At 33.7% G+C, this 23,034-nt stretch overlaps 1 protein-coding gene across 50 annotated transcripts in view; it reads right to left on the bottom strand.

The window, feature by feature from the left end:
• Positions 1–23,034, bottom strand: part of BAZ2B (bromodomain adjacent to zinc finger domain 2B) — a 449,976-nt gene that overhangs the window by 210,322 nt on the left and 216,620 nt on the right. For 10 of the 50 annotated variants that reach the window (XM_035304725.3, XM_078327575.1, XM_035304738.3 and 7 more), the window contains exon 1: positions 14,781–15,071. The exons of the other annotated variants lie outside the window; for them this stretch is intronic. The gene's annotated coding sequence lies outside the window, so the exon portion shown is untranslated. Of the gene's footprint in view, positions 1–14,780; positions 15,072–23,034 lie in introns of those variants that run through there. 50 annotated transcript variants of the gene reach the window in all.

Below are 23,034 nucleotides of genomic sequence, written 5' to 3'. Positions count from 1 at the left end.
CTGGCTAGGTGGTTTACAACTGTAGTCCCAGCACATTAGAAACCCAAGGTGAGAGAATCCTTTGAGCCCAGGAATTCGAGACTAGTCTGGGCAACATGGCAAGACCCCATCTCTTAAAAAGAAAAAAAAATTAGCTGAGCATGGTGGCATGTGCCTGTGGTCCCAGATACCTGGGAGGCTAAGACAAAAGCACTGCCTGAGCCTGGGAGATTGAGGTTACAGTGAGCTGTGATCACTGACACTGCACTCCAGCCTAGGCAATAGAGCAAGACCTGTCTCCAAAAAAAAAAAAAAAAAAAAGACTATCTGGGCCGGGCATGGTGGCTCATGCCTGTAATCCCAGCACTTTGGGAGGTCGAGGTGGGCAGATCACAAGGTCAGGAGTTTAAGATCAGCCTGACCAACATGGTGAAACCCCATCTCTACTAACAATGCAAAAATTAACTGGGCATGATGGCACTACTCAGGAGGCTGAGGCAGGAGAATCGCTTGAATCTGGGAGTGGAGGTTGCAGTAAGCTGAGATTAAGCCACTGCACTCTAGCCTGGGTGACAGAGCCAGAAACTGTCTCAAAAAAAAAAAAAAAAATCTGCATCTCTCAATGACACTTAATGATAGAATGCCATTTGACTTAATGAATTCTCTATGGAAATTTTAAATTCAATATTCTTGATTCTAGACTCTATATGTAAGACTAAACGTAGAATGTCTCTAATATGACTTTTCATGTGTTATAATGAGCTACTAACACAGAAAATCAAGCCATGTACCCATACCAAACTCTCTCAGGTGCTCATCCATTTAGTGATCTTGCATCTCCATATTACATTTTTGTTTTTTTGAGACAGAGTCTCACTATTGCCCAGGCTGGCGTGCAGTGGCGCAGTCTCAGCTCACTGCAACCTCTGTCTCCCAGGTTCAAGTGATTTTCTTGCCTCAGCCTCCTGAGTACCTGGGATTACAGGTGCATGCCCCCACACCCAGCTAATTTTTTGTATTTTTAGTAGAGATGGTGTTTCATCATATTGGCCAGGCTGGTCTTGAATTCCTAACCTCATGATCTACCTGTCTGAGCCTCCCAAAGTGCTGGGATTACAGGCGTGAGCCACTGCACCCAACCATTTACATATATTTTTTTAAAACTTGCTAAAGCTGTATTAATTCAATTCAGGGACTAGTGAGTTTATCCAATATTATAAATATATGTATCTTCTCTCTATTCCTACCATCATGTTAGTAAAATCCAAAATCAGTTCTTACTGGAAATAATGCAGTAGCCCTCCAGTAGGTATCTCCGTTTCTCTTTCCTCCAGTCCTGTTTTTACCAAGAGTAATCCTGTTTTTCTTAAGCAGTAATCTTCTTAATATAAAAATATGATCCCACCACTCCCCTACCTAAACTCTTTCAGTGTTTCTATATCACCTGTATGATAAAAATCTCAGGTCTTCTGCTAGGCATAACAAGCTCTATTTAATAGGCCTCTGACTTCTTTGGTCACCCTTCCCACTCTCTTCTCATATATTAGGTGACTAAACTTCTTGCCGTTCCCAAATACACCACTGTCTCCCCCTATATTCACAGTATGTTTTTGGTACATGATTTTTGTTTTCCCTCAAATGCGCTGCCCTTATTCTCTGCCTTACTCCTACAGATACTCTAGGTCTCATCTCATGTGTAACCTCCTCTGGGGAACCATTCTGACTTAAGGAAGTCTTAGGTCCTTTCTTGTTAATCTTGTATATTCCCTAATTAAGTCACTTGTAACGTTGTACTATATAGCAATTTTCTATTTTGATACTTGCCTGTCTTCCTTCCTTCCTTCCTTCCTTCCTTCCTTCCTTCCTTCCTTCCTACCTTCCTTCCTTCCTGATATTTGTCTTTCTTTCTTTCTTCCTTCCTGCTATTTGGCTTCCTTCCTTTCTGATATTTGTCTTTCTTTCTTTCTTCCTTCCTGCTATTTGGCTTCCTTCCTTTCTGATATTTGGCTTCCTTACTTCCTACTTTTCTTGTTTACCTCTTGTTCTTTCTTTCTTATCTCTTTCTTTGTCTTCTTTCCCTCCTTCCCTCCTTCCCTACCTCCCTCTCTCCTTCTCTCTCTCTCTCTCTCTCTCTCTCTCTCTCTTTCTCTCTCTCATTTGTATGTATAGGGTTTCACCATGTTGGCCAGGCTGGTCTCTAACTCCTGACCTCAGGTGATCCGCCTGCCTTGGCCTCCCAAAGTGCTGGGATTACAGACCAATATCTGGCTTCTGGCAAATCAGAAAATCTCTTCAAAAGTCTCCGCAAAGTAGTGAATTGAATAAAATATGCCAAATGTCTATACTTTGCTTTAAGGGTTTCTGAATGTACTGTAAACTTGATAAGTAAGGTAAAACATAAATCTTGATTAGTATATTTACCCTAACATTAAATAAATAACTTGCAAAGAATATTATATAAATTCTTCTGATGACAGATGCATGTTGGCACTTAGGTCTCTTAATTTTAATAAACTGTTGAAACCTTAAAAACTATTTTTAAAGAGATCTAGGTCTTACCATGTTGCCCAGGCTGGAGTACAGTTGCTATTCACAGGCAGATCCTAGTGCACTTCAGCCTCTAACTCCTGGCCTCAAGCAATCCTCCTGCCTCAGCTTCCTGCATAGTTGAGACTACAGGTACATGGCACTCTGTCCAGCTTGAACGTTAAAATTTAACTTGACATTTAAGAAATCTATTTGTGCCAATAAACTCTGCTTTTCCATATTTTTATCAAACTTCTTAAATTCATTAAAGGCAGGGAGTTAGGTACCACTAGTTCATTTATGTATGCTAATTTTATTTTACTAAAAACACATCAATATCTTGGGATCAACTGAGTCACATTTGGCTTATTAGTCCCATATTGCACATCCTTCTCTATTAAGACATATATTGGAGTCTCATAAAAGGCAAACAGGGTTCCACTCAGCTTACAAAGTAAGATAATTTTTAGATAAATATGAAATACTATATACAAATATTTGAAAACACAAGTCTAGAACATCCCTTTAGCTATCAAAGTTTTAAATGAATTTATTTGGTTCTCTAGTTCAATCTGTATATATAAGCTATATTTTAAACAAAGATATAGAGAGAAATCATCATTCACAATCTCCCTTAGATGACAGAACTTAATTTATAAAGCTACATATTCATTGTATAATCATGCTCAACTTATTTTAATCTTGGTGGACAAAGAATAACATGAAAATGACTTATGTAATATCTTCAGATAAAAGTAATAAGCCCACTGAAAATGGAGCTGGTCATATATTAGAGAAAACTTGACCAATAAAAATCTTAATATAGAAAACAGTGAAGCAAAGAAGTATACATAATTTCACGGAATTCCAGCAGAGTGCCTTCACCTAGTAGTTTTTCAAGTATCTTCTGAGTATAAAATGAATTTTTTACTTCATAAACAAGTTTACCACATAATTCCTTTAATGTAATGATTCACAAGCCTGGCTGTCTATCAGAAACACATGGGGGATCTTAAATATATATAAACTCGTGACAAGGTCCATCTCCACATCAATTATATCAGAATCTCGAGGGGTGGGATGTAAACATTAACAGGTTGGGAAGCCCTCCAGGAGATTCCAGGGAATCTCTGCCATAGAGCTTTTTCAAGCTTCAACACTGCTGGATTATAACAATTTTGAAGTTCAAATGAAAATAATAATCAACTAACATTCACTGCCTTGTTGACCCAGTACTTAATGTTAAAAATGCTGTAAGACTCACTAAAACGAAGAAAAACTTAAAAAGAAAGAAAATATCTGCTAATGTAAGGAAACGGGAAAATATCTGCTAATATAAAGAATAAGAAAAATATACAGATAGCTTGGATAAAAAAGGTCCCATAAGAAGAAGGCAGGAATATAAAATTCATCATCATTTTAAACCCTAAAAGCCAGGCAGAAACACAAAAAGAGAACAATTCATACAAGTAACAGCAGATATGTATAAAGCCAGCTTCTGTAACCTGAACTGAAAATGAAAAACTGGAATAATTGAGGTTCTGAATAGTTACACATTGGCGAGCTAAGTGTATAATGCATTATAAACTATCTACCCTGTGTCCAGATAAGCACTCAGGATGAGAGGTGACAAGGACAGTTATGAGAACTCCCAGCTATCTTCCTGTCCCAACGATGACAGAGAATCTGAAACACAGATCTCTCTTTTCCAAGAGTCTTCTGCTCCTCCCAAAAAAAACCTTCTCGTATGGGCTGGCTGGCAAGTGTGCTATAACTAGAGTAGCATACAAAAAAAGTGGTAGGGAAAACAGGACCTCCACCCCTCCAAAACAGTTTCTACACAGACATGAGACTACCTAGGTAAGTCTCTCTAACCATAAATCCCTTGCTAAGTAATTCTTACCATGGCCTATCACTTCTTGAGGCTCTAGCTCACCCATATCCAGCGGGAGCCAGGATGACAGGAGGGAAATTGGGCCTAGCAATGGAACCTACTGCCTCAGCTATCCAGGAGATCTGAGCTGTAATATGCTGTATTACACTAGGGTAAATGAATATCCACAAAATTCCGTTTCAACATCACATCTAAGGAATTATTAATAAGCAGATTTGAACAAATAGATACTTATTAGGAAATAAAAAAGAAAAACTTCCAGAAAGGGATAATGTAGATTTCTATTACCTGCTTAGATGGAGGAATATCTCCTGGTACTTGGGCAGTAACTCCATAAAGAACAGCGTCAGCCCGGTCCAAGAAAACTGCAAACCTTCAGGAACAATGCTATGAATACTTGAGCCACAGCTTAGAAGAAAAGCCCTGCCTTTCAGAAACTGTGTATCTATAAGAATACAGGACCAACAAGGGAAATACTATTACCATAATGTCTTATTCTCCTCTCCTCAATTTTTAACCTTGAAAACTTTCCTTTTTGGGGTCACATACAAATAACAAGAGTACTGAGTTTTTTTCCACCCTCAGTAATTTGTGTCCTAGAGTGAGAGGAGGATAAGAGAGGAAAGGAAAAGAGAAAGAATGATTCAAGTGAGAGAATCTAACAGCAAGATAAACTATCCAAAGAAATACGGGTCCGAAAATTGGCACTATTGGTGGGACTGATGAATACCCCATCACTCACACAAAAATCTCTTGTTCAGTATCAGGAGTAAGACTTTATGGAACAGGTCAACATAAAAGTAATGGTATTCCTACTAAGTTATCTAAACTATGTAAGTTTTAGATTCATGGGGCCCCCATATAAAGTCTGGGATAATAACAAAACAAGACCTTCTGAAAAATACTTAGATGGTCATCAAAGAGAGATTAGATGGCTGCAAAAGAGAGCTAAATGGTTTTGAGGAAAAAAAAAACTTGACGTTTCCTGTGTAAAATATAGCCTGATACATTAAAGCAAAGTACAAAACTTGAACAAATATGCTCCAGAAAAAGTTTATTAGGCAACAGAAGAACAGCTGATTTAGTAGAAAGTTAGGCTTCAAACAACTGTGAGACTGAGGAGGTTAAAAAAAAATCTAAACAATTTTGCAAAGAAGGAAGGAAGATAAAAAAGGGGAACCTAGGAAGACAAAAGACAGAGATACTCCTCAGTTGTTTAGTTCATTTGCATTTAGTATTATACTAGAATAGATCTGCATGATAGGTCTAAACCACCAATATACTTTAAACACTCCTCTATCCTGTCTAATAGGGTTACTCACAACAAGGTCTGGAGTGGCATCTTGGGATGACTGATAGATGTAGAAGACTTGGAGAGTAAGTCAGAGACACTAACTCTAATCCTATCTTTTTAATAGAACAAGGAAGTCTTTCAAAGTCAATAGAAACATTACAACACCCAGTAAAGGAGAAGATTCTTTACACTAAAATATTTACATCCAAGTCTATATGACTTGGAAAAAACCAGCTTTTGTTTTCATTTTAGTATGTAAAGTTTAAAAGCACCAAGCTCTAGAACAGACTCTCAAAAAATGGCAATAAAATTAATCAGATAGCCGACAAAATTATATCTAGAAAGAATATTAATTCTAAGTTTTAGGTGAAAACTAAGACTTGGAAAGGTGTTTCTTTGAGAGAAAAGCAGTGGTCTCCCTAAAAAATTTCTGAATTTCACATATACTAGAGTTCCAGAAAGTTCTAAGGCATTAAGATTTTTTCAATGTGTGTCTACTTGTGTACAAGGGATAATGTGACTTGGAAAATTAGATGTGTTTTTCAATCATTGCACTAAGATATTAGGAATCGAATTAGATCCAGGCTTCATTACAGTCTTCCCACCATGAGAAGTAATCTAAATTGAATAATACAAAAACTTTAAAAGAAGAAAATGATAAGGGACAAAGTAGGTAAGAGTTATACAAAGGTATGATTACTTTTAAAAAGAAGGAACTTAAAAGTTTTAAAAAGTGAGGTTCAAAAGAGACCATATTGTTTCAAAATGGAAGTAGAGATGTTTTGAAATAAAAGTAACAGCACTATATATCTGATTTATGTATGTATATATGTATGTATGTATTTAGACATAGTCTCCCTCTGTCACCCAGGCTGGAGTGCAAGTGGCATGATCTTGGCTCACTGCAACCTCTGCCTCCTGGGTTCAAGTGATTTTGTGCCTCAGCTTCCTGATTAGCTGGGATTACAGTCATGTACCACCATGCCCGGCTAATTTTTGTATTTTTAGCAGAGATAGGGTTTCATCATGTTGGCCAGGCTGGTCTTGAACTTTTGGCCTCAAGTGATCCACCCCGTTGGCCTCCTAAAGTGCCGTGATTACAGGCATGAGCAACAGTGCCTAGCCTATATATCTGATTTTGAATATGGGCTATTACCCAGCCTCATAGATACTTCCATCATAAGTTCAGCAGGTTCCTTGAAATGAAAGTTGGTTTTGACATTTTCTTATCCTCTTTAAATTTTCTATTTCACCTAATTTTTAGTCGCAGTGACTCCTTACTTTCTTGCCAGATCAGCAATGTCAAACTAAAATCATTTAAACTATTTATCTAATTATTGAATTTGTATTTGGTAAGTTATTCAAAGTTATTCAGTTTGTTACAATTCTGTGCTGTATAGACTATTGAAATTTTGCTTTTAACCATGCGGAAACTTACTTCCCAAAAGATTTATCCAAGTCTAACCTTTGTTAATGATTTAAACACCCTATAATCTTGTTACCAGTTCCTACTTAAGATTCAAATTCGTATAAGGCAAATTGCCTCAGAGGTTTGCCAAAAAAGAAAAAAAAAATTCCATGACCTATCCATGTCAATTTCCTCAAAACTGATGGCTATTTCAATTTCCCTATTCATTACACACTCTCATGTATACCCCCTGATGAGAAATTTAAAGAAAACTTACAAGTAGCCTTCCTTTTATTTTCAGAAATTACTCTCAGATGTCCTAAATAATATTCTCATCAGGGTGACCCATTATATCAGTTATTACCATTTATTTCCTTATTGAATCCACAAGTGTGAGTCATTACTATTTGTGATATTATATATCCCTCTTAGGGAAACTTGTAATTAAGTCCAAAAGTTTACCTATTTTAATATTGCTCCCCATTTCCTGGGTCCTATGACCTTATCAAGTCAGTGAAATAAGCCCTGCCTTTTGGCTCAGTGGTCCCTGATCTTTGAAAAGATAGGTAAATATTGTTCTCCTAATCCATACTAAATTCCAGAATTTATATAGCAAGAGTGATTTTGAAAATGCTGAATGAAATGACTACAGTTCTCTCACTTATAAAATATTAACATATATGAAGGAAAATAAATTGACTAAAAAGAATATATTGGAAATACTTGCCAGTCAGATATAGTTGAGTGATTTTATATTATAATGCAAAAAAGGCAATTAATAAATAGATATCTTAAAACTAGGCATAAATACACTATTAATTCTAATTGCTTGTGGAAACATCCTTTTATAACATTGTTCCTAGGGACTAAGAAATTCAAACTCAATGACCATATTCTAGAAAATATTACAAACCTGGGGTTACATATAACCAGAAGGCTTAATTATTTTTTTTTAAATTCACTTTAAGAGGTGGCTGTTTACATATACACATTTTCACCCCTAACACATATGGCTTTATTTTTCTCTCTTTTAAGAAAAATATTCTGTATGTGCTGAAGCCAGTATTCATTCAGCCTAATCTTTTACATTCACCATACAGTGTAACAGAATAAAATCAATGCTTGATTCAGCCATCTGAAAAACAGTTCTGTGGTTCCTCCTAAAAGTTAATGTAAAATTACTACATGAATTTAAAATAGACTTGAACAGATACTTGTACACCTATGTCTCTCAAAAGTGAATGAACAAATGTGATATATACACATATTTACATAACTATATGTATTTATATGTACAAACATGTATATATGTACATTTGCATATATGTACAAATATATGTACATAAGTACATTTTATATATGTATAAATATATGTATACATATACCTATCCCTATAAAATTGAACTATAAAAGGAAATGAAATTGTGCTACATGCTATAGCATGGATGAACCTTGAAAATTCTAAAGTGAGATAAGCCCAACCCAAAAAAAGACAAATATTACATGATTCCACTTATGAAAAATATGTAAAAGGAGAAAATTTGCAGAGATGGAAAGTAGATTAGAGGTTACTAGGAGATGGGGGATGGTGAGGGAAATGGGGAGTTACGGCTTTTCTTTTTATATAAAAAATTTTTTTGAGACAAGGTCTCACTCTATCACTCAGGCTGGAGTACAGTGGTACAATCATAGTTTACCGCAGCCTGGGCTCAAGGCCTGAGTAGCTGGGACTACAGGCGTGTGCCACCTGCCTAGCTATTTTATTTCTGTAGAGAAGAGGTCTCACTACATTGCCCAGGCTGGTCCTGAATTCCTGGTCTCAAGTGATCCTCCCGCCTCAGCCTCCCAAAGTGCTGGGATTCAGATATGAGCCACTGCATCCAACCAGGAGTTATTATTGCTTAATGGTTAGAGTTTCTGTTTAAGATGATGAAAAAATTTTGGAAATAGACAGTAATGATGGTAGCACAGCACTGTGAATGTAATTAAGGCCATTGAATTGTGTAGATAAAAATGGTTAAAATGACAAATTTTATGTTACAGATATTTTACTGCAATGTAAAATATGTAATATATCAAAAGCCATTAAATTGTATACTTTAAATGGGTGAACTGTATGGTATGTGAATTATATCTCAGTAAAGCTATTTTAAAAACTAATGTTTAAAGTCCTTCTTCAGTTCTCAAAGATAGTGTTCTAGTTCCTTTTCCTCAAAGGAACCTTTCCTGGTCATTCTAGTGACCCTTCTCTTACTGTCAACTCATAGTATTTTACTTACATATCACTCATTGAGTAATTAATCTTATCCTCCTTTTGACAGCTCTGGTGTTTTTTAATTACTGTAACACATTTAATATTTGATTATGCGTTGCTTGTAAAACTAGATTACTTGCTCAAATTATCAAATCAAGACTCATTTAATATTTGTTTGTACTTTATTTACCAAACTAGATTAGCAGTAGTGCAGACTGTCAAATCAGGACCCAGTAGCCCTCCATGTTTTCAAATTATCAAAAAAAAATTCAATTTTATACTTGCACAAATACATTAAATTTTAATAATAAACGTTAAAGCAAACTATTCTAGAAAAAATTAATTAGAATACTCATTCTCCGGACATTTCTTTCTTTTTTTTCTTTTTGAGATGGAGTTTTACTCTTGTTGCCCAGGCGGAAGTGCAATGGTATGATCTCAGCTTATTGCAACCTCCGCCTCCCAGGTTCAAGCATTTCTCCTGACTCAGCCACCTGAGTAGCTGGGATTACAGGCGTCCACCACCACAACCGGCTTATTTTTTGTAATTTTAGTAGAGACAGGGTTTCACCATGTTGGCCAGGCTGGTCTCGAACTCCTGACCTCAGGTGATCTACCTGCCTCAGCCTCCCAAAGTGCTGGGATTAGAGGCATGAGCCACTGCGCCAAGCCTCTCTAGACATTTCAATTTATAAAGGATATAACAGATTTAGTTCAGTAAAATTATTTAAAACTAGGCAATAATAAAATACTATGAACAGAACATTTTTTCTCATCAGTCATTTCTTTTTCCCCAATTGAATCAAAGACATTGTCCAATAAAACAAATTTTAAAAATAAGTAATATGCAAATGTTTAACATATACAGTTTTATTTTTATAATTAAGAAGAAATAGGAAATATAATTCTGATCATAAACAGAATTAATTAAAATATGAAATTACACAGGTAACTTAGTTAAAATAAAGAATGTTGTAGGGTTCAACCAACATTTTTGTTTATTTAAAAAACCTGTTTAATGATTACAGTGACCATAAAATAAGTTATACTTAAAGAAGTTTTTAAGTTATGATAATAAAATAAAAGAAAAACTTTTGAGAAAGGCATAGGAAGAATGAATACGTCATTTTTGTTCCTTTGAAAAAATAGCATAAAATTTTGAGAAATGTATCAAAACAACAGATTTAGTGTAAAGTTATATGTTTATAGCACAGAAATATATAGACAAGGTAAATTTTCTATCTATTCCCTTAGTATATACTTAAAATTACCATTTCGATTCATATACTATTTTAATCTACAACTGGTTTTCTAAAAAAACTGATATTTCTATGCAATTTTTCTTAATGACTTGCTCTTAAGTATCTTTAAAAACATCATAAATGTAAACAATATTAACTTACATGAAATAACTTTTATTTTGATCCAGAAGGCCAAAGGTTTAAGTATTTAAAATATGGCATTGTTACCTCAAAAGTAAGTATGTTTTCAAGGAACAAGCATATATTTTTATTCCCTACTGAAGTTGAACAACTTATATTCACTTTTGCAATGAAAATACCCACTGGCATCTTAGAGATTAATGGTTTTCCAATTAGAAACACAGCTATTTAGCAAATTCACTTGTCTAAAAAACAGCCGAAAAAGGAAAGGAAATAAAAGATGGTCTCCAAGCTGATAAAAATATATGGATTAACACTCATTCTTCATTATTTAGAACATCTTTGTGCCCTTAGTCTTTCAAGTTTTATAATTTATACATGATTCCAACAAGTTTGGGTTGATTCCCAAGGTCACAGCATAGTAGAAAGAAAAAGATGATGATAATAACAGCTGTAATTTTCTAAGCACTTATTAAGCACTATACACAGGGATGGGAACCAGGAGTAGAGGGAGTGTCTATAATAGGCAACTATAATGAAAGCTCTGTAGTTACTCAAAGAACAACAACAAACAGCTTGATTCCTTGATCAAGAATCTACAAACCTTATGTCCCAAGGGAAGCACTGTGTTACACTACAGAATGATGACCAACATTAAAAAAAGAAAAACAAAAACCAAAAAACAACTCCTTGAGATCTCAAACAAAAGTCTAAAAAATTTTTAACTTTAACATCATACGGTTTTAAAATAAGAAGCATGGTAATGGAATCTAAAGACCTGGATTTGAATCCAGGCCTACCACTTAATATATCAATGACCATAGGCAATATTAATCTCCCTCATACTCAGTTTCTCCAAATGTAAAATAGAAATATTATTTACCTTACAGTACCACGGTGAGAATCAACATACATAAAAGCACAATAGTAGACAACTCATAAAAACAGCAGTCAGTGAAATACTCTGAAAACTTGACTACACAGAATAATTTTGTTCTTTGAAATATTATTACTTTTTCAATGTTTTTACTTATTAGATGTTTATATGTTACTTTCATTAGTAAATATGTAAAGTAGATAATGCCAAGATTCATTCAAGTATATAGCAAATGCTCTCAAATTTCACTACAAACTACCTGTTTGACTAGGTAAATCCAATTCATTCTTCCATCTCAATTTTGGTCATTCCCACTCTGGAAAGCCTTCTCACATCTCTGCTTGCATATCTAATAAACATTTTGGTCTACCACATCCAAAGCCAAAGTCCTGATTCCTCAACCTCATTCCAAACCTTCTCCACCTGAAATTCTTCCCTATCTCACAGCTGATGGCCACATCATCCTTCCAGCTGCCAAAACCCTTAAAGTCATCTTTTCTCCTCTTTCCTCAATCTTATATTCAGCCCATCAGGAAATCTTTTTGGTTTTACCTTAAAAACATCCAGAATTTAACTGCTACCAGGCCACTACCTTCTGTCATTTAGATTACTCTAAGAACCTTCTAACTGGGAGTCCATGCCTCCTTACATACAGTCTATTCTAAACATAGCAACTGGAGTAATCCTTTTTAAAAATACTGAAAGCCCTGGAGTGGCTCCTCAAAGTCCCCACTGAGGCCCTACATGAATAACCCACCACTCATTTCCTTTGACAATACTTCCTCTTACCCTCTCTCTCTCCATACCGGTACTCACAATGACAATCATTCCATTTCCCTGAGCAAATCAGTCATGCTCCTACTTCATACCCTCTGCCTGGAAGACTTCCCAAGGTGTTCATCACATAGCTGACTTCCTTAATCTTTGCTCAATATCATCTTCTTTGTGAGTCCTTCCTCAGCCCCTGAATCCCCATCACCACCTAACCTTCACATCCTGCTCCTTTTTCTTTACTTCATAACATTTGTCATCTTTTAAGATATTATTCAGTTTACTTATTTATTGTTTATCATTTATCTCCACTCCTACTATATGTGCCACAAAAATAGAGACCTTTGAAAGTTTTATTTACTGATATTTCCCATGTACCTAAAACAGCACACCAAAATAAAAATTAAATATGGAAATAAAATGATACATTGGATCTCTCTCCTTTGCGTCACCTTTAGCATCTTGTACTTACCTATATTTTATCAGTTATCACATTGTACTGTTTGGCCAATTAATTTTCTGCCTCTTCTATTAGACTGCAAGCTTCTTGAAACAAGGGATTTTACATTGCTTTATAATGCTATTGCCTGTAATTTCTTAAAATGCCTGACACTTAGTTACTCCATAATATTTGATAAATTAATGAAAAAAATAAAACCATCTAAATCAAATGTGTAAGCACCTTTACTGTCTCCAAAATATAAACACAACGGTTAATGGTATGACACTGGAGACTGTTCTGGATTCTGAATTGTGTTTGTGTTTTCAGTCTGGCTCTGGTATTTACTGGCTAAGGCCCTTAATCAAATTATTTAAATTCTCTACAATTAATTCCTTATTGATAAAATGGAATAATCACACCTCCACCTCATGTGATTATCATGAATATTAAATGACAAGAAAATTAGCCCAGAGGTTTGCATATAGTAAGCATTCAATAAATGACATCAATTACTTGTAATTGCAAATTAAAATAGAGGCACTATTATAACTTTGATAAGTTGACTAAGTCACAATACTCACAAAACTTAACCTTTAGAATCTCCTGAGAATATGCCAGTAATTTATATCCAAAATTACTGAGTTACCTAAAATTACCCCAATAAGCATTATGTGAAAGAAATTACCTTAATTCTTTCAACAAAAGTAGGATTCTATTTATATTATCTCATTTTTAACATTCCTAGATATTAGGTTCTATAACATTCTTCAGTAACTACTTTCAATTTTTCATAATCTTGTTTTCTTTTTATATAATGAACATAGCTAATATTACAGCTTAAAAAATACACATTTTACCACATATATCACCTATACTTACATGTCCATAATATATACATATATACATTCTTCCCTCTACTCTGAACAATTTTACTTTCAGAAATAAGACTTTTGAGAAAAAGTTAAACAATGTTAAGTATATTTGTCATTCTTTATTAAATCACCTTTAAGCTTTCTACTTCCCATTTTAGTCATGTATCCAACAACATATGTATATTCCTATGTATATTCCTTTGGTAATATTATATTAAAGATTGAGCAAAACTAAGAGTTCTGTTACAAATTAAAAAGTCAATGTAATGGTGTTTCTTTTAAAGTCATAAATTAAAAAAAAATTTCTCTGTCTATTGTTACTGCTAATGTTTTCCTAAGTGCAGGGTCAGTTCTCCATTTTATAAAATACTTTGTGAAATTCATTTTCTTTGTAGTTTGTACCACTATAAAGAAATAAACAAATATACACATTTTGCCTAAGCACTCACACGAGCAGTAGACAAGAAAACTGCGGTAAGCAGTTTAAATGATTGTCCCAAGACCACAGATGGCATGATGGCCAGATTTAGGATTAAAACTAAGAAGCTCATTATTCCCTTCTTATATTCTGAATACTTAACATTGTTTTTATGTCATAAGGATCTCTTTGCTAATTTAAGAATGTTAATTTCATAATTAAAATTATAAACATATTTTGAGAATATATGTAAATAGAATTATGACATCTATCGAATCAAGATAAAATTTGAGTTTATCCAAAGTCTCTGAAAAAATTAATCTATTTACTACATAAGTTATTTTTAAAATTTTGCTTAGAGTGCCAAGAAAGTGGCAGCTTAATATCATTATCATTTCAATGTGTTTAATAAAGCTAATTTCTTTAACCAAAACCTATAGTATGTGTATGAGCTGGTTGGATTCAAGATACCAAACAGAAATACTTTTTCATTTTAAAAAATCCTCCAAACTTAAACAGTAGTTTCTGCTCTAATTGCAAACTTTAACTCAGGATATATTTAGAAGAAATCTATGAAAAAAAAATGTTAAAAAGTAAAGAAAACACCAATAGCCTTGCATTTACAGGAGAAAAAGACAGAGTATAACATTAATAGCAGCTTACTGTGGAGAGTGAGTTTAATCAGGAAGTAGCCATTATCCTTTCGATTCAGAGCAGTGACAGCACTCCAAAACAACAAGCCGTGATATTTTTCAGTTAAAAGGCATGAAAGAATACCTACTATTGTGTCCTAGCTTTACTGACCCCAAAGGTCAGCATATGTCTTTTATCAAAAGCTAACATGAAACCATAATCCAAGTAAGCATTTACAATGCTCTATTTGTTGAAACACCTAAAATCTACCTAACACAACCTCTCTCTCTCTGTTACTCACAAAACATGGCTGTCTTATTCAGAGATTAGCAATTATTGTAATGAGATACTGTCGGAGAGGGTCAAATAGTACTTCCTGCAGTTTACACATCTTGATTTCCTGGTAAACAAACTGAAAGGCAGGTGGAGCACTTAGATCACCAGCAAACGTGAATGCTCACGTGATAAAACTAAGCCAGGTAAGGCTGATGTCTCAAGTAATCGTTCTTTTCTTAATTTTATTAACGTTAAACAGACAATAAAGATTCTTCCTTTTTAAAGAACGGTTTATTCCTCACATGCAAAAACCCACATGATAGGAATGCTTGAAAACTGGCACTGTTTAAAAGCATGTTTCAAAAATCACTTCAGGCAGATAAACTATCTGCCAGAAAACAAAGCAATGCTAACAAGATTTTTAAAAACAAATAAAAATAACTGCTTAAAAAGTCTGCTAAATAAAAGAAAAGTCTTTAAATTTCAGCTGCCATAACAAAGTACATAAAAGAAATTTCTGAGTTATAATAAGGACCAAACAATTTTTTGTGTGTGGTCAAAGCATAAGTCTATTTTTTTACTTGGGCAACTTCCTGCAAAGTAAGACTGCTTTATAATTTATGTGTCAGTCCTTGAAAAAAAATTCCTATGAATGAGAAAGTTTACATAATTTGAAACTATTCTCTACATTATTTTAAACACATATTTCAAAAATAAAAAAAAAACTTAAAATATTTAACCTGTGAGCATTTTTTAAAAACATTGTTAGTTTGAAAACTAAGTTTCTTTGCCCATAGTTTTTTTTCCCCCAAATTACTATTTTTTTTTTGCTCTCTGAAATTTCCAGTATAGTTTGATAAGGGCCGACTTAAATTAATCATGGGTATGAAACAAAAAAACCCAACTCCATCAAAATGATAAATTAATTTACTACTTTAAAAATATCTAGATAATTTTGTAAATCCACAAAATTTGCATTTATCTTTAAAATTCTATATCTACTAAGGCTATGTATCTGTGTCCTATAATGAACACAATAAGCTTTAATTTTAATGCAAAGAGCTCTTAAGGCCCCTTTTACAACCATGTAATTACGTTAACATATTACATTTATACTACTTAAATTAAGTTTGTATCTATTCAGTTTGCAAAGTAAAGTTCTAGTGTACCGAAATAGAAAATACAACAAAACAGAATTATAATAAAATAAAAAAAAGAACACCCAGGAGAGAAGACTGAGCCAAGGGTATAGAATCTCAGAACAGGTCTCATTACATATACGTAATATGTCATTTCAAGGAGTATGTATTCGGTATCGAACCACATTAATTCAAGTTGCTAACATCACTAGTCACCACCACGACACATGGAAATAGCAAATTTTCAAAAACCTGTGACAATGAAGTTAACATTTCCAGCTGAATTTTTTGGTCACATTAACATTAAATAATTTAAATACCATAGTAGTCACATGGAATGCAAAGCACAGTTCTTACTTCCTTTACAGAAAATTTAATATGTGATTCCTACCACATACGTATCTTTAACTATGTAATTCATACACCAAAACAAAACAAAATTTTACATACGAAAATTATTATTTCAATTATTTCAATGGCTTATGACTATCTTAGTTTCCTATGTGTCAAATTTAGAGCATGATGAAATGAAAACATAAAGAGGATAGCAAATAAATTTGACATATGGTTTCATTCAAGGTGGCTTTTATCAAGACTCAGTAAGTTTTGATATTATGAGTTTATAATTCAGTCAAAAGGTAAAGAACAAATACCAGCTGGAAAAAGACTTGTGCTCAGAGCTGACAAATGAGAAAAATATATCTTTTCCTTCTCTTTGGTATATTTCAGCCTTACTTGTCCTCTCAGGCATTCTTTAACTGGACCTAGTAGTGCTACATAGACAAAAAGCTTCAGAGTGAATTCCCCTGCCCTCTGGAAAGTCCAAGAAACCACAGAGATAAGTCCTCTGTATTAAGAACTATGTGCAAAATGAAGTGGGAAGGCAGAGAAACAAGAGAAGGAAGAAAGTTTTCTACTTTTTACGTGTTTGCCTTCTGCTACAATAAATAGGTGTAGCAAATACATCCCATCTTATTATTATATTCCATCTTATTCCAACATAATTTAAGATGACTTTCAAAACAATGAGTAGAAGAACAGAATGCTGTCTTTAAAACTAATATGAATAAAAGGGAAAATAAGAGGAAACAAGAAAGATGAAAACACAGAGTAAAACTGGAACAAAGAAACACATATCATAAGGTCTTGCACAAGTCTATGATGTGGGTGGTTCAGCTCCTTAGCAATCAAAGGAAAGTGGGAAACAAGATCAAGTTACAAAATTCTCATTCTCTGTAAGATGTAATTTACAAACAACCTCCAAAGCATTCTCTAGTACTTAGAATTGAGAGTAGTTTTAAAAATAATTTTCAAAAATTCAACACCGGACCACACAATAGTTTTCTCAATAGAATCTTTACAGCAATTAAAATAAGATTCACATAGTTTCTTTATGACGTTTTCTCAGCGTGAGCCAGAGTGATAACATAATGAAAGATTCCCCAAAATAAGCCATCTTGCTAGGAAGTCTGCAATTCTTATCTGGATCTTTAAACAAACACTAACAATTCCCAGGATCTTATGTTAAATTCCATTTTCAAATTCCAAATTCATATTCTATTTTCTAAAGACAGGTTCTTATGCCAGATGAGTACATAAAATGGGATAACCAGGGTTCCAGGATCAGGCAAAAGATAAAACATTGGTAGGTAGGTCCAGACAATTAAAAGGGACCTTTCTTTTTAACTAAGAAGAGTTCCTCTTTTCATTGGTGATCTTCCTTCCATGATCCTGCCCAGTTTGGTATTTCTAACTATAGTAGATAAATTTGACTCTGTCTTCACATTCAGTTTGCATTAATTTAGATTCATATTTGCATACTTTTAGAGCATTTACTTTTTGTTACTGGTGGAGGGGAAAGACAGTGAAGTTGATATAAAGGAAATTTCCTATCTCTTATTTTATTATACAAGAAAAAACAAGATCTATCAGTGATGTCAACCGACATGCTACCAAGGTATAGTATCTGGACTGAACACTGACAAAATATAACAATGATGCATTCTGGTTTTTATGTCAGGTAAATAGATTGTAGCAAATAAAATCTTCCTTACTACTGGGTTGGTCTGTTCTCTGCTTCCTGAAGATCCTAAATTTACGTCCTCCTGCCTCCCAGATTATGCTTATGTTGTTTCCTATCTGTTCTCCTACCTCATTAGCAGTTTTGGTCTCATCACTTCCAGGATGGCTCTCTCTCAGACTCTATTTGAAGGGCCCATAAAACCTTTCTCTACATAATTTAGCTATAGATTTGGGGAATCTCCTTTACTAGATCTTGAAATTCCTTCTTTTATATTACCCACCATGAATAACAAAATGCTCAACATGTAGCAAATACTCTAAGTACAAATAAACCTAATATGATGCATTAATAAACTGCGGTTTATATTTAAAACAGCTCATGTTTGTTCAACATAACTAAGACATTTATTATGACTGCATCAATTGAACCAGAAGGCAAATTTTTACAGACAGGCGATTTCTGCATGGTATACAATCACAACCCATATTTGATCTAAGCTTGGGTTTTTCTGCTTTTAAGCTTGTCAAAATAATTTCAATTGTGAGACAACTTTTGAGAACACTACCAAAAACCAAATCGATTTTGTACGCTACAGTCAAACCTCAAAATGACTAAGATTAAATGACAATTGTCATCCAATACAGTTTGCTCCATATTTAAACTCATTACATAAAATTCATGCAGCATAATACTTTATTACCCTTCAATGAATTCCTCCAATGTATAGCCACTGAAATTTATTTTTGAACTTCCTATTTTATGAAAATTCAAATCTTAGTAATCTCAATACATAATTTTGCTATTGTAATTTAGATTTGACATACTATGTATACTTCCTTATCATACTTTCTTGCAATAAGGAAAACCACTCCTAATATTTAAAAATATGTTAAAAAACATATGCTTAAGTATTTCATATTATCAACTTAAATCAATCAAGATTAATTCTATTCATTAAGAAAGTTATATGATAATTAACATGGTTACCTTATTAACTACCTTATAATTGTTTACTTCAAAGAAAAAAAGTAGGAAACATATCCATAATACAAATCAAAATGGCTTTCGAACAAATTTAACAACAAAAGAAAAGAATGTTATTCCATTTTCTTTCTTTTCTTTAAAAACAAAATGGAAAGAGTAAGCCAAAGACAGATACAGATGTATTTTCATTTATTGCAACATAATATACACAGAGCCTGTGAGAATATAATATTCATTTTGCTGCAGAAGAACAGACATTGCATAACAATGAGATTTGCTAATGAAACAACCATCAACCTGAAATACATATGTATTAAACCAAGGACCTCAGTGTCATTTTCTTTTTGCATCATTTGTTCTTTCTTTCATTTTTTCTCAACCTTTTCAGTATTTTTGTCCTTTAGATTTTAGAACTTATGGGTGAAGCAAAATCAGCTCTATATTATAATTTATTGCTCTTTACTCAACACATTTATTTTTAATGTAAATAAATTGCTCTGCTTCTATCAGCACTATTAGTCTACCTTTAGAAAGAAGAAATCAATGGATGCTACCAGAAGAAACAAAGTAGGTTTATTTCTAAAGAGAATTGTTGAATGTCAGGTCCAAAAAATTTTTTAGCAATATTTTACATAAATTTTATGTGAAAACTTTAACTGCAAGGTGCTTACTTATTTAATAAGAAAATAATAATAAACATTTTAAAGTCACTTTTGTAATAATGTAATTTCTTCAGCAATTTCAACTACTGACAATTATTAAATGAAATAATGTAGGGCTAATATCATTAAAATAAAAATTATTCTGAAGTTTTTAAAATAAAATAATACTTTTCCCTTAATATGTTTTACTATCCCGGTCTGCCAATGTTGATTACCAATTAATATTTGTCAAAAATAAGTAATGCTTGGAATTTTCTTTAAGATTTATGATTTAGTTACAATTTTTAATAAAAGCACAAGACTATGAAAGTATTTAATGTGATATATCTTAAAGAAAAAATAAGTATTAATGTGCCCCCTGAATCCATTTATATCCTTTTGAGTATAGACTACTTAACTAAAGAGCTATCTATATTATACTATTGGTTGTCCATTTACACAAATTAGGTTTTCAATTCACCTGTGCTACAGATAAAATAACAGGATAATCTCTGGTATACAATTGCTACTAATTCATAATCATAAAGCTTTAACAAAAGCAACAAAAAGCAGTACTTCAGTACAACTGAAACATCCAGAGTAAAACAAAGATTAAGTTTACTATTACAGTGTTATACTACCTTAATGTCTAACCTCAAACAATATCCTGCAAAAGTAACCAAAGGCAGTATTAACTACAATTTTGTCAGAAATAAACAATTACACATTCCTTATTAAATGTAAACTCTGAAAGTTGCCACTGACAGTCTAATAGTTGTCAAGGCTATTTTTAAAACTTTGAAGGATGATTTTAATGAAAAAAACCACATAACCACAGAAAATTCAATCAATCTATAACATCAGATTTTCCTTTAAAAATCCAGAAATTTCTATTAAAATATCAAAATATGCATCAGACCATAGACAAACAGACACTTTAAACGAGTATCTGTGCGACACCAAAAGCCTGCTTTCACTAGCACAAAAAAAAAATCCTAAAACATGCTAATAAGGTTTGGAAGATCATCTAGCTCACTGCTACTCAAAGTCAAGTCCACAGACCAGGAATATGGAAATTATTTGTTAAAAATGCAGACTCTTGGCCAGGTGCAGTGGCTCATACCTGTGATCCCAACATTTTTGGGAAGCCAAGGCAGGAGAATCACTTGAGGCCAGGAGTTAAACACCAGCCTAGGCAACAAAGCAAGACCCCATCTCTACAAAAAATAAAATAATTAGCAAGGTGTGGTGGTGTGTGCCTGTAGTCCCAGATACTCAGAAGGCTGAGCTGGGAGTATCACTTGAGGCCAGGAGTTCTAGGCCACCCTGGGCAACAGTGAGACCTGGTCTCTACAAAAAATTTTAAAATTTAGCCAGGTATGTTGGCAGGTACCTATAGTTTTAGCAACTCAGGACACTCAGGTGGAAAGATCACTTCAGCCCAGGAGGTTGAAGTTACAGTGAGCTATGACTGTACCACTGCACTCCAGCCTGGGTGACAGAGCAAGATCTGTGAAAGAAAGGAAGGAAGGAAGAAGGAAAGAAAGAAAGAAAAAGAAAAGAAAGAAAAAGAAAGAAAGGAAAGAAAGAAAGAAAGAAAGAAAGAAAGAAAGAAAGAAAGAAAGAAAGAAAGAAAGAAAGACAGAAAGAAAGAAAGAGAGAGAGAAACAGAAATGCAGAAACTCAGGCCCCAGACTAGACTTAGTCAGAATCTTCTGTACATTAAAGTTTAGGAAGCCCTGTTCTAGAAAATGCTTCAGAGAACCTAACAATTTAATAACCAATTTCAGTAATTTCTGATATTCTAATAACTCTTTAAAAATCCATATTAAAAGACAGAATACACAGAGAATAATTTATTTGTTGTACCCAAAGTCCACAGCCTACCTTTTGCTTATTCATCTAAAGTCTCATTCATTCAGACTACAGATTTAAAATTTGTGGTAATATGAAGAATAAAGAGGCAGAAATAATATATTTCTATAAAATATTGGAAAACATTAAATACATATAAAAAACAATAATTTATACTCAGCAAGATTTTAAATTGTTTCAGCAGAAGGGGGCCTTTCTTCAAATAAAATCTGTAAAGAAGCCCAGTATGGGCTCGCACTGAGATTACAGGTTCACATCTGTAATCCCAACACTTTGGGAGACCAAGGTGGGAGGATGGCTTGAGGCCAGGAGTTTGTGACCAGCCTGGGCAATATAGCAAGACTCCATCTCTACAACAATTTAAAAAATTAGCCAGGCATGCTGGTGTACATCTGTGGTCCCAGCTACTCAGGAGGCTAAGGGGGAGGATTGCTTGAGCTGGGAAATCAAGGCTGCAGTAAGCTGTGATCATGACACTACACTCGAGCCTGGACAATGGACCGCAACTCCATCTCAAAAACAAAACAACAAACAAACCCAGGATGGCAGAAAATTAAGAACTGCTTTTGGGAGTAGAGGAGGTGCCTAGCAGATGCCAAGGTATTTCAAGAGAAGCAATTCATATGGTTCTAAAGAGAACAGTCTGACTTGAGAAAAGAAAAATTACCTAAGAGTCTAAAAACAAATGGAAAAGCTGTTGTATTAATCACAAAGTTTACTACTCATCAAAGCAAAGTCTCAAGTTTATTCTGTAGTATTTTAAATTAAGAAAACTGGATTAAAACTACATAATTTTTCTAAGTAAGATTTATATTTTCTTAAATAAATCCAATTGGTGAAATTAGAAATAACTAAGGTTATCTTCAATTAAATTATTTTAATTAGCAGTCAGCCTATCATATACAAGGCATTATGTTAAATGCTAGTAATACAGATGAATGGACAAAGTACTCTATTTATTGTCTTGGAAGAATAAAATAAATACATGGTAGTCACAGATACTAAGGAGACTGAGACCTAAGAAGTGCTTGAGCCCAGTAGTTCCAGACCAGTCAGAGCAATATAGAGAGACCGTGTCTCTAAAATAAAGATAAATACTGATCCAGAGGGGACAAAAAAAAAGAAAAAAGATAAATACATGGAACATACTACCATTTATACCATAAGAGTGGTACAAATAAAGTACTCAGAGCAAAATTAACAGAGAATGTCAGAAAAAAGCTTTTATCAAAAAATGACATCTGAAGTAGGCTTTGGAAAGTATTATAGGAATTTGAATAACAAAGATGGGTAGGTGGAGGAACCAGGAAAAGAGGCATCCCAAGGGGAAGGAGAACATACGCTAA

This window comes from Callithrix jacchus, chromosome 6 (assembly GCF_049354715.1).
Source record: "Callithrix jacchus isolate 240 chromosome 6, calJac240_pri, whole genome shotgun sequence".
NCBI classification, from domain to species: Eukaryota; Metazoa; Chordata; class Mammalia; order Primates; family Cebidae; genus Callithrix; species Callithrix jacchus.
Note: the sequence above shows the minus strand (reverse complement) of the source record. Positions and strands in the feature narration are given on the sequence as shown.